Raw genomic sequence first — 13,128 nt, forward strand, 5'->3', positions numbered from 1 at the left:
CAGCCCCCAGCATGATGTTTCTCTGCAGGACACTTTGCATCTGCCCAGTCCTCTGTACTTATTGATATTGTTTTTCCTGAATACACTTCAGTGTCTGAGGCTCTAAAGTTGTCATACCAACACAACCTGCTTTTATATCTGTATGTTATCATCACAAAAAGATTTTGCTGTTGTTTTGTGGTTCTTTTGTTTTTGTGTTTGTAAATGGTGGTGGCTACCCTTGGATGTCAACTTGACTACTTCTGGAATTAACTACAGCTGAAGCATAGAGGCAGACCTTTGAGGGGGTTTTATCGATTGAATCATCGGAGGTGGGAAGACCACACCTTCTGGTTGAAGCCAATATAAAGGACATGAAAGAAGCAAGGTTTTGCTTTTTGCCTGTTTGCCCTCACTCTTGCTGCCAGGTTCATTCCTTCACTGCTATTAGAGCCTTCTTCTTCGAGATTCAAGTATATACTGAAGACTAGGTAACATATTCAGCCTTACTGCCTTACTAACTTACTTACTATTGCATTCTTGGACTTTCTCTCAGGAGAGAGGCAATGTTGAACTAGTGAGAACACAGCTTGTAAGCCACTCTTAGAAATACCATATCATATATATATATATATATATATATATATATATATATATATGTGTGTGTGTGTGTGTGTGTGTATGCATGCATGTACACATATATACATACGTATGTGTGTATATGTCTATTTGTATATATCCTTTATATGTGATAGATATAGAGATAAAGACTCATTCTATCAATTCTGTTTCTCTAGAACATAAGCCAAGGTAATTTATATGTTGTAGTAGATATTTATTCCTTAGTGCTATAAGAAAAATAGCATAGGAAAACCATACATAGTTCTGAGAACTTCTGTACATTATTTTAGTTGTAGTGATATGGGCAGGTACACAAATAACTAAATCTGCACACCTAAGTACTTTAAACTGATATTTTTAATACTGTATAATGACTGCTGTTGCTAGTTCTTAAGGTGTGCCTATGTGTTTGTGTGAGAGAGAGGGAGTACACATAGGGATGTCTGGCACAAATCATCGACAGAAATCAGTGCACAAGTCCGTGGGCTCAGTCTTCCCCCTCCATCTTCATGTGAATTCCAAGGATGAAACAGGTCACTAAGGTAGCACAAAAGCTCCAGCCACCGAGCAATCTTTTTGGTCCTTAGAGTTGTTATTGTTAAAGTACCAAAGAGGAAGTCAAACTCTGGATTCTCCTTCTTTACTTGATCCCAATGAGCTGTGTGCGCTTGCACAATCACCTCATACTCTTGGACAATCACTTCATACTCTATATATCTGTATAGGCTGCAGATAAGATCTGCCTTAGATATGCTGGTATCTACATGTATGTGACATACATATTAATCTTAGTAGAGATACAGTGACAGTTCCTCATGAAAACAGATAGAGGGGTAATATCAAAAATGTTTACCTAGTTATGAGGCCAAGCTTCCTTTTATTATGTATTTGTTTGTTATTAATAATATGGTCTTTCAAGTCAAATGAGATGGGTTTAAAGTCTAGTTCTATTATACTTAATCTCTTGAATTTTAACACACTGCTTGGATCACTGCTTTCAGATCTAATAGCCATAGAAAGAGCTATGCTGTAGAGTAACTGGGAGGATTAAGAAGACTTTGTAAGAGGTGTTTGGAACACAGCCTGGCACATAATTAGTTATCAAAGTGCATTGGTCTTTACTGTGATAATGTTCTTCAATTTTCTACTCATATCTGTCTTGGCCACAAGAAAAAAAAAAGCTCATTATCTTAATACAGAGGTTTATGACAACAGAAATCTAGAGTTCAGTCACTGTAGAAAAATGAAGAGTAGCTTGAGAGGAACTAGAAACCTTCAGAGTACTGTCATGGGGATCCAAAGAACCACCTTCTTCTACCTATAATGAGAAAATGTGAGATTTTTGTGCCACTAGCTAGGATGGCTGTGCTTTACCCAAATGTTTGTTCTCTCCAATCAACTAAATCTCTCATAAAAGCTAATCCTGGATATTGATAGTGAAGCCACTCTCACAAGTTCCTCATAGGGAAGGTATTGTAAGAGACATTAAAATGCTGTGTGTACAGTCAATGGAAGCTGTTCTGTATGCTCACATTCAAACCGAATAATCAGGAGACAAAGCTCAGTCAGTAAAGAACCAGATTTGCAAGTATGAATGATGAATAATGACATGTATTTAATCCCCCAAAATACATGTAATCAAAAGTGACACATTCTTCTGATTCCAGTGCTGGGGAGACAGAGAATGGTATATTTCTGGAGTTGGCTGACCAACCAGTCTAGCCTAACTGGTAAAGTCTAGGATTATAAAGAGTGTCCTAAAAATCAAGGAAAATGATACTTGAAAAACAGCCAAGGTTGTGCTTTGCTCTCCACACCTACACACACACACACACACACACACACACACACACAACACTTATGGACTGGCACACACATAAACATGCATAAAAATACTGTAGAATCATCCACAAATAGATCCCATTTGTGGTAGTCTGAATATGAATGGCCTCCATAGGCTCATAGATTTGAATGCTTGGTTATGAGAGAGTGGCAGTATTAGGAGGTGTGGCCTTGTTGGAGTGGGTGTGGCCTTGATGGAAGAAGTGTGTCAATGGTGGTGAGCTTTGAGGTTTCAATTGTTCAAGCCAGGCTCAGTGTCTCTCCCTTCCTGCTGTCTACCAATCAAGATATAGAACTCTCAGCTCCTCCAGCACCATGTCGGTGCCACCATTCTTCCTTCCATGACAATAATGGACTAAAGCTCTGAATCTGTAAGCCAGCCACTAATAAATGTTTTCCTTTATAAGAGTTTATTGTGGCCATGGCATCTCTTCACAGCAATAGATACCTTAACTAAGACACCATTATTGTCAGTTTTATGTTGTTAATGAGAGAAAGAATGGTACCTTACTTTCCATGTCTCAGATTCTGGAGCACCCTTCCCTGAAAAATCATTTCTATTTATCATTTTTTTAAGGTCCTAACTATTCATCTTATATTGTAAGAGTATTTTGTGTCCATCTTCCAGGATGTAATTCCACAACTACCCTCTTTCTAAATTCTAGCCATTAACATATAATCAAGTAAACACTGGTTGAAGACATAAACCATACTAGACTAACCATAATCTCTCTGTAGAAACTAAGTTTTAGTTAGTTTGACTAGCTAATCACTAGTACTGAAGTAAATAGATTGTGTAGAATAGAGGAACAGTTATTAAGAAAACATGCAGACCAGGCCAGAAAAACTCTTGAGCACATAAAACCAGCTAGACCTTTTTCAGACTCAATTTTAATCAAAACTGCAGGTGTAGATGAAACTCAACTTGAGTCATTTCTGGTAAATTTGCAAAGATTCAAAAACTTAAGTTCATGTCCACTCACAAGCAACCAAGTAACTTGTTGTTAAGGCACTGGTCAGGGTAAAATGAAAAGGACAAGATTATAACCATGACCAATCAAATAATTTGTGCTTCTTTCCTGTTCTCTCTAAAAATACTTGCCTCCAGCACTGAACCATTAGAGCACTAATGTTCTTTTGGTACAATGCTTCTCAGTACATGTTTGGCTACAGTTTTCTTTTTTAATATTAAACTAAAGCATTCTATGAAATCTAGTCCTTCTGAGTAAGAAGAATAACACAACTTCCAACCCTTACCTAAGAGAGGAGATAATACGGAAAGAAGCTAGTGGAATCTGGAGAAAAGCTGATGGGGGAGTAAGTTTATTTGATGCTATTGTATCCTAAATCTCCTCTCTGGAGTGGTAGATGCTGGTGTTCTACATGCCAACATTAAGAAATTTTTAAACACTGAAGTAATAACATGGGTCTTAAATAGATTGATGAGACTCTATCCTTCAACCTGTCCTGGGGCAAGAAGCCCTGTTCGAAAAAGAAATACATCTGTGTCTCTGCTATTTCATGTTCCCAGAAAGAAATCCTAATTTTAAAAAAATGTTCTGTGGGATAAACCTTCAGTGTTTTGACATAATATTGACTTCTAAATTGATATTATAGTGTAAAAAAATAGGATATATGAATCCCCATATTTATTAATTTATTATTTCTATCTACAAAACAAGAATGTTTAATACAATGTGGGACTGAAATGATGGTTCACTGATTAAATTAGAGTTTGCCTTGCTCTTGCAGAGGGTCTGCATTCAATTCCCAGTAGTCATGTCAGGTTACTCACAGACCCCTGGAACTCCAGTAAAAGGGAAATCCAATGTCCTCTTCTGGCCTCCATGGATAGATATCTGTCCTCATGTGCAAGTGTCCACACAGACACACATATTAATGTAGCTAAAAATAAACTGTAATATTTTAATGTGTTTTAATAAAATGAAAGTGAATTTTTTAAAATTTTCTGGTTCATAACATTTACAATTTATGAAGAATGAATTATTATTACTCCTTTGAAACTACAATATAGCCTTGTCTTTATCAATATTTTATTTTAAATTTATAAAATAGTAACTATAAAATTAAAATGGATTGAGATCAAGAACAATATATTTTAACTAAGTTAATAAAAATATAAAATTAAATTTATATCACACTATGTAGAAAAATTTGGCTTGAAATGGTGCTTCTTATTTTATAGCCTATATTAATGGAGACATTTTAATTCTAAACTAAAATATTAGCTTAGATAAAATGTTCATAGTCAACCTTAGAGTAATAAAACACTTTCTTAAAGAACAAAAGGTACCTAATTGAATTTTGTATATAAGGTAGGTAATCCTCAAGTCATAAAACTAAATTTTAAGAGGGAATTTTCCCCAGTGCATACATGTAACTCACATTGATAAGTATAATAGAAGGCAAGTATAAGAAATGTTTTCCTTAAAGATAAAGACACTGTGAAAAGTCAGTATGGCTATTCAAGACTAAATTTAAAAGCAACAAGAAAACCTATTAACAGAGTGCTCACTCTTCTAAAATGCTTTTGCATTAACCAGAACCTAGTCAGAGCAGAAAGTTGTAGGTTTGTGGTTGCTGTGTTTGTGTTACTGTTTTATTTTGATTTTTTTCCAAGATATGTCCCTTTTTGAACTCTACTTCATGGAACCTTAAATTTGGTAGTTAAATCTCATGCTTATCTTTATAGGAGTATGTCTCTTTTAAAAACTAATTAATTTCTATGATAGTTTCACAGATATTTATCATGCACACTGATCAGTCTCAGCCTACCCTCAGCCCCTGTCCAACACAACTTTCTCTCTCTTCATGTACAGCCATTTTGTTTTTTGACCCATTGAGGTTAACCAGGGCTCTCTGTGTGCCCATGGATTTTGATCTATTTATTGGAACCTGGGAGGTTCAGCAGGGTATATAGAACTAAAGACAAGGATTCCTATTCTCTATCATTAGTCCATAGTTCAGAGAGGTAAAGCACATGCAGGAACTCATGAGCCTCTCTCCTCTCCTTGACTAATCTTTGATGGGGCTGGTGTTGCATAGACCCAGTTTAAGTAACTAAAGTTGTTAATGGATACATTGGGTTTGGACAATGACATTTCACAGGCCATGGCTCATACATATTTCCCATCTCCTCTTCAACAATAACTTCAAGCCTCAGTGGGGAGGGTGAAAATGTTTTGTTTAGGGCTGAGCCTCCAATCATCTATTATTCCTTGGATCTTGAGCACCTTTGAGGCTCTTTTATTTAAGCCATTCATTGTAACAATAGCTTTTATGAGTAAGTCTGGGAGCAGCTTCTGTTTGTTAGTATAAGACTAGATATTTAGAAGGTAGTTTGCATGTCCCTTTTCGGAGCTCTAAGCTTATTTCAACTTTATCACAGCAAGCTCCGTTTTCCTCTCAGTTTTCTTCTTCAGCATGTTAACTTGTAAAACTCAGAATAGGAAAGGAAACAGAATGGCTTCCTCCAGACACTGAATACAAACCTCAGTTTTCTTTTTCCTCCTCTTAATGAGAACAAACAGTGGCTGACTGCACATGCCCATTCTAAAGGTCCAATGTTCTTGACCAGATATGCATAAGCCAATGTCAAGTTTAACTAAACCTCTTTAAAGTGTGCCAGCAATTTCCTTACCCACAATCCATCATTACTCAGATTTTATAGGTTGATTAAAAAAAAAATCACTGAAAATGAAGTCCAGAATAGGTAAACTGCTTATTATTAAGAACTTTATTTTTTACTGTAAAACATCAATTACTCAAAGTACAGCATACATTTTGTAAAAGACATTGAACTGGTAGCACTTCACTAGGGTGATCAGCACCAATAACGCATCTATGAGCCTCTTCTGTGACTTTTAGTTGTTCCCAGACCATAGAATTTGGAAATTTATTGTTTCCATGGGCTGGTTTTCAGGATCGGCACCATATAGCCAGTATGCATGGAATGTGTATCATTTTACTGTCATTTAGATAAGGATTCAAGAGAGCCTTTCACGTTACAATTTTGGTGCCTTCAGCAGATACTGTTCCTAGCACAACTCTTTTCTTTTCAAAAAACCAACTTTCCACATCTTTCTTTTAGCTCCAGGTCTTTCCAGAGAGTAGGAGTCATAGAGTAAGAGAGTGAGAAGAGATAAATAGAGATCGAGATGGGGGAGCGGAAAGAAAGGGATGACTACTTCTGAATCAAGTCCTGAGGTAAGGGCAGATGTCTCACATCTTGTAATTTTCCTTTAGTGAAGAAAAACAAAATAGTCAAATAGATACATGACCCGTGATTTGGCCTGAATAAATCTTACATTGTAAGAGGCTGAATGGTGAGTACTTGTTCTGTATTACCAACGTTTTGTGTTCAATATTCAGCATCATAAAAATAATCAACTTACAACTTAGAATACATAATGTATATAAAAAATAACTTACAGTAGGCTAATAAGCTAGCTACTTTAATGAAATGTTTAATTTCAATTTTTTCAGATCCAGCTATGTACAAAGTCTGTATAAATTATTGCTTCCATAAATATAAGCAAATCCGTTTGAACCAAATTATAGCATTGATGCTAAGAATCCATTTGATATCATCGAGTCATAAACATAAAATCATGTTTTCCACAACCTAAGTAATAATTTTCTTACTTTGTAATTACCAGGGGTGGAATTTTCTTTTTTTATCAGGATAAAACCACATCAATTCAATGTATAAGAAAAGTTTCCCTCCAAACAACTGTGTTGGTATTAATTACTTTTGACAGTAATAGTACACCATTTTATGCTAAAAAATGAAATCAGACTTGGCTTAAAGTAACTCTGAAATTACTTTCATTAGTCTCATATTACATGTCCTTAATTTCATATCATTTTTGAAAATTCTCTCACATTTCATGTATTTCTCAATATATTCTAATAATCATTTTAAGTTCAGAAATAGAGAAAATATTATGTTTTCTGCCAATCCTTTTCTTGCTTCTGGAAAATTCAGTATAGAAAATAAACCTCAAATATATTAAAACATTTTAAGATACAATTTTTATAAATTATTCAGTGTTCCAAAATTAAAAAATAAGTGTCAAAGGTTCTCAATTAAAACGTCGAATTACATAATCACCGACATTAATAAGTATTAGCATTTTTATTATTCAAGCACTTTTAAAAATGCTTACTATCTGATAAGTGACTTAGTTTCTTTTCTATCACTGTGGTAAGACACTGTGATCAAAGAAACTTACAAAAAGAAAGTATTTTGATCAAGGTGAAACTGAGTACATCGAAATTCTTCCTGTAGGTTCTGACAAAGAAGTCATTTCAGTCTTGAGAGCTCAGGCTGACACTCCCTGCTAAGACACATGGACAGATGATTACAGCTGTTGAGTCAATGCACAGATCACATCACTGCCAAATCTCCCTCCTCCAGACATGGAGCACTGACCTTCAGGCAGCTGCTGGTGCAAGGGCAGAGCAACGCCTGTGTCTCCGTTTCAACTCCTCAATGGTGATTCTAATTGATGGCAGCGATGCCCGCTGATGACAGTTAAAGAAACCTGACAGCTGCAGGCCCTGTTGTTGCATGCAAAAAGCCACTCTTGTGGAGATCGTAGTTGAGTCTATTAAGTACTTTTACTAGCTCAGCTGGTCAAGTTACGTTAGCTCACTTGGCATGCGCATGAGTCTGCGAACGTAAATCACCTTTGAAAGTATCTTCTGTCATGTGAATTGTATATGTGCACTGAGCTAAAACTAAGTATCTTTTATAAATAGCACTGACCCCTCTGGACTGCAATAGTGCAATCACAAAAGTATTCTTTTTTCTCTCTGCATGCCTGGTAATTTTTCTTTTCCATTGCCTAGCCCCATTTGCCCTTCTACACAGGATATGCAAAAATCTTAATAACTCTAGATTAGGTAACATAAAAGAAAACCATTGATGAAGAATCTAGTCCACTGTGTACTTAGCTTTTCAGTGCTGTCAAAGGCAAAACTTTAAAATATTTGTAGAATGGGCTGAAGAGATGGCTCAGTGATTAAAAGCACTTACTGCTCTTGCAGGAATCATGAGTCTGCCTCCCAACACCACATGGTAACTCATTACTACCCATGACTCCACTTCCAGGGACTATGATCCCTCCTCCTGGCCTCCAAAGGTACTTATGCACATGTGGTGCACGCACAAACACACACACACACACACACACACACACACACACACACACACAATTAGAACTCATGCAAGCATACACATACATGCATTATAATAAATAAATCTTAGAATTACAGAACTAGCCAGATATAGTGACCTGAGAAAGCAAGGCAGGATGATTGCTCATAATGTGAGGCTAGCCTGGGCTATACAGGGAAAGGGTAGTAAGAGGGGGAGGGAAAAGAGAGAGAGGGAGAGAAAAGAAAAGAAAAAAAGAAAAGAGAAGAGAAGGGAAGGGAAAAGAAAAGAAAGAAAAGGAGGACTAGGAAGAAAAGAGGGAGGAGGAGAAGGAGGGCATTCCTCCAGGCAATCCAACAAAATATGAGTGCCTTTAAGAGCTGCATTTTTTTCAGACTAGTCTGTAAATATGTAAAGAAGATCACAAAACTAGGTCTTAGACAATTTCAGGAAATAACAAAAGTTCATCAGCATCAAAATATTGTAGTCTAACATTGGGAGTCAATTGCTCTACAAGATTATGGTCTTTATGGTGCTGTAGGTGGGACTGTGTTTTTGCTATGTCTGTGCACACTTTTTCTTCCTCTCATGATACATAAACACTCTTTCAAAATGCAGTCACAAAACCAAATCTAAACCTGAGCCCCTAACTCCTGCTTTTAATATAGTCAAACAATTGACAGGGGCACAAAACATGAAATTTTATAACAAAGCAAATGTGCAATTAAAGCAAGTTAATTGACTTTTTCTCCTACGCTGAATACTTGTCAGAATAGGCTGTATGTTAACTGACTTTTACACATTCAGGTCCTTAAGTGTGGGACAGCCTAAGTGGTAGGTCACTGCAATAATTCAATGCTGAGTGAAAAAAAAAAAAAGGAGCCTAAATGACATTTAATTGTGGCAAACCATTCTTAGCATTTCTGAACTTAATTGGAAAGTAAAATTGACAAAATTAAATTTGGATGGTGCATTTGAGACCAACAGAAATAAAATAGCTTATCTAGCTTCACAAGGATGCCCTTATAAGTGAATTTAATTGCTTGTTTTATCTAATTAGAAAGCCTCTAAATAGCAAAAAGATTATTAAGTTTTCTTCATTCATCATACTGTAATATTGTCAAAGTATTATAAATTACACGATTTAAGTACTTTACCAACACGTTTCTTTTTAAGATAAGTAATATTTTTTTCATTAAATCATCTCTTGTAAATTTCTCTAATACTATGAATTCATTTTTTATACATAAATCTTGTTACCTAGCTAATCTTGAAAGTAATGTACTGATAGTACTTCTTCTCCATGTGGAAAGCAGAGAAGCCACACAAGACACTGGTGTAGGTGGAAAAAAAAAAAAAGGATAATTCAAATCTCTGTAAAGCATATAACTGCATAAGATATCATCCTAAGGAATCAAAATTTTTTTCTATTGTCTCTTAGATTTTTGTTCCAGGCAACAATTTCCAAGATGTTTGCATGATTACTTCTTTTGGATACTTTTATTGTTGCTGTGAATAAAATAACTTAGGGAGTATGGATTTTTTACTTATTTATTTATTTTTGTCACACAGTTCAGAAGAATTCAATCCATCATGGCAGTGGAGGCAAGAGTGGGGAAAACTAGTCTGCGGTACTCTGGAGGAAACAGAGAATGAAGAATGCAAGGCTACTTCTTTCTACTTTACCCCATTTTTTTCCTGTCTGAGGTCCCATCTCATGAGCTGGTATGCCAACATTCAGAGTGTGTCATCTTTCTCATCTTAGGAAACACCATCATTCAGACACCCAGAGGTCTATCTAACTAATGCCCTAGGGGTTGCTTATTTCATCAAATTCTATTTGCCTCGGGCACACTCTGTAGATACTAGAGAGTGCAAGTGATATGAGTATGGCAGTGATTTAAAATGAACCATTGTAAAATCTAGTTAGCTACTTGGACCAGTTCCTTCACAAACACAAGATTCCAGCTCCACAGTCTGGGTTATTTATGATGGAGATGAAACAAGCTAACGATGCCAGCAGAGCATGATACATAGGTAAAAACTATTTTGTTTGTAACTCCAATCTGCTAAACAGCTTAATTACTCAAATTTAAGTGTCCAAAATAATTTCTTATTATATTTGGCTTAAAGGAGCAATTAAGATTCAGAAAAGAATTCATGCAATAAATATAATAAATTACAAAAACTTATATGTGTGGGGAGTTCCTACATGTATTCAAATCACAGCTGTATCTTGGAGCTCATATGCCTCTAATTGGTTTAGTATTTTAGTGGACTAAAATGGAATTCAATAGAAAGACCTCAAAAAACTTTTTATGCTTTTTTTCCTTGTCACAAGTTCTCACTTTGTTCTCTGTGGTCCCCAGAATAGCCTTAAAGTCATAATTCCCATGTCTCAATTTCCCATGTTGCTAGAACTACAAGCTTCACCACTGTGCCCATATAACATTTTACTATAAATAACAAGAGTATTTAAATTAATAATAGCATGCTAGCAAAGCTTTACTTGTTTAATCTAAACAGCAAGAATTGGTAAATTATAAAGAGATTTATGTCTGCTCACATATGTCTAAAAATAGAGCAATTTCATTGAATGAAAATTCAAAGAAAATAATGAAGTACAAATTCAATTTATGAAGAATCAAATCCTGCAAAAAACTAAGACACTGTGGACACATCAGTCTGTGATGGCTATTCTTGGCTGCCAACATGACTATATCTGGAATGAACTACAATCCAGAAATAGTGGGGACATTTGAGGTAGGAAGACATACACCTTTGATCAGCATCTTGAGGCAAGAAGGCACAGCTTTAATCTGGGCCACACTCTCTACTGGAAGCCTGTAAAAGGACATGGAAGAGAAGGAAGCTCTTTGCCTGCTTGCTTTCATGTTGTCCTTTCATTCACTAGCATTAGAGCCCACTTCTTTGGGATTCTAGCATCTACTGAAGATCAGCTGAGACATCGAACTTCATAGACCAAGGAACTTCTGGATTCTTGGACTTTCCATTCATAGCCAGTCATTTTTGGATTAGTTGGATGACAGCCTGTATATTTTAATAAATCCCCTATATATAATATTTATATATACATATTTATTTATTTATTATTTATTAGAATATTTAGGGCATTTATCAGAATATATGTAGAGAGAATTAGAATATATGTGTATATAGTCAGTCATTCTATAAGCTTTGCTATGCTAGGAAACTCCGGCTAATACAAGAGTTAAAATGTTAAATTTAACAATGTTAAAAACCTGATTTTAAAAGATTATGAATATTTAGCTATGGCCAAAATCTTTGAATTGCATTCTATTCTGTATGTTTTTATCTTTTCATTTGTTCAAGTATAAAAGAAATCTTAAACATTGAGATAATAGTTGTCTTTGAATATGGAAAACAATTGATTAGAAAGAAATGCCAGGAAAAACTACCACCTGAGAAGACAGAAAGCATGAACATGATGCTGAAGTTAGTACTCAGGAAAGCATCTACAGAGCAATGGGACTCAACCTCCAGAGATCCAGGGAAACACTCATTACTCACATACAGCCAACAACAGAACTTCTGAGCATTAAGTCATGTGTGTCCTGGTCAAAGTCACAGGAAGACCAGATGGACCCTGATGGAGACTAGTATAGTGGGTATCATAGCCAAGAAATTGTTGTCAAGGGTTTAAAACATCTGTGTCAAGCCAGCACCTTTCCTTGGGGAAGGAGAATTCCATGACCACCCTCTCAAGCATCTACATGAACAGACACTGCCCATCCTCAGCAGACAAATAGCCAATGCTGTCTGCTTTATCAGTGAGGGCAGGCAAGAACACACAGAAAGCATGGCAGCTGGTGTTCCCTATCAAACAATATGAATTGAATTAACATACAGAAATTAGATCCTATAACATTCTTGCAGCAAATGATTTTAAAATTGGTCATTAAAAAGTTAATAATTATGAGATTAATTGATGTTTAATAGTTTTAACTTATCATTTTTAGAGATATCATATTTAATTTTTCTAACTTTGCACTTTAGGGAGAATGGTCACATGTTTAAACATAATTAACAGGCTAAGTTATGACATATAAACACTGGTTAATTAAACTTCCTCATTATCATTGACAGATGTATCTCAATAGTAACGATATAAAGGAATATTTTATTTAGGCTCTGATTTATGCAAATTGAGCTGAAAGTTTGATAGTGTACCAATTATTTTCCAGGTGTGACAGCAGGTCGAGCTTAGCTAAATTGAAGTTTAATTCTTTGTTGAAGAACTACCCATCTCAAACAATGAATGAGTCCAGCTTATAATGACTAATGACTAATACAAACAATAGTCAAACAATATGTGTGGTGACCATATACAGACAATGTCTGAGAGCAAAACATAGAAGTATCCTTCTAGGAGTAACTGTGTCAGGAGGTGTCCTACATTGACAAGCACTTATGATGCTGTTTTATTCTAAAATCAGATTATGTCTGTTTCTAAAAAAACACAA

The sequence above is a fragment of the Peromyscus maniculatus genome, chromosome 6, assembly GCF_049852395.1.
Source record: "Peromyscus maniculatus bairdii isolate BWxNUB_F1_BW_parent chromosome 6, HU_Pman_BW_mat_3.1, whole genome shotgun sequence".
In the NCBI taxonomy this organism is placed as follows: domain Eukaryota; kingdom Metazoa; phylum Chordata; class Mammalia; order Rodentia; family Cricetidae; genus Peromyscus; species Peromyscus maniculatus.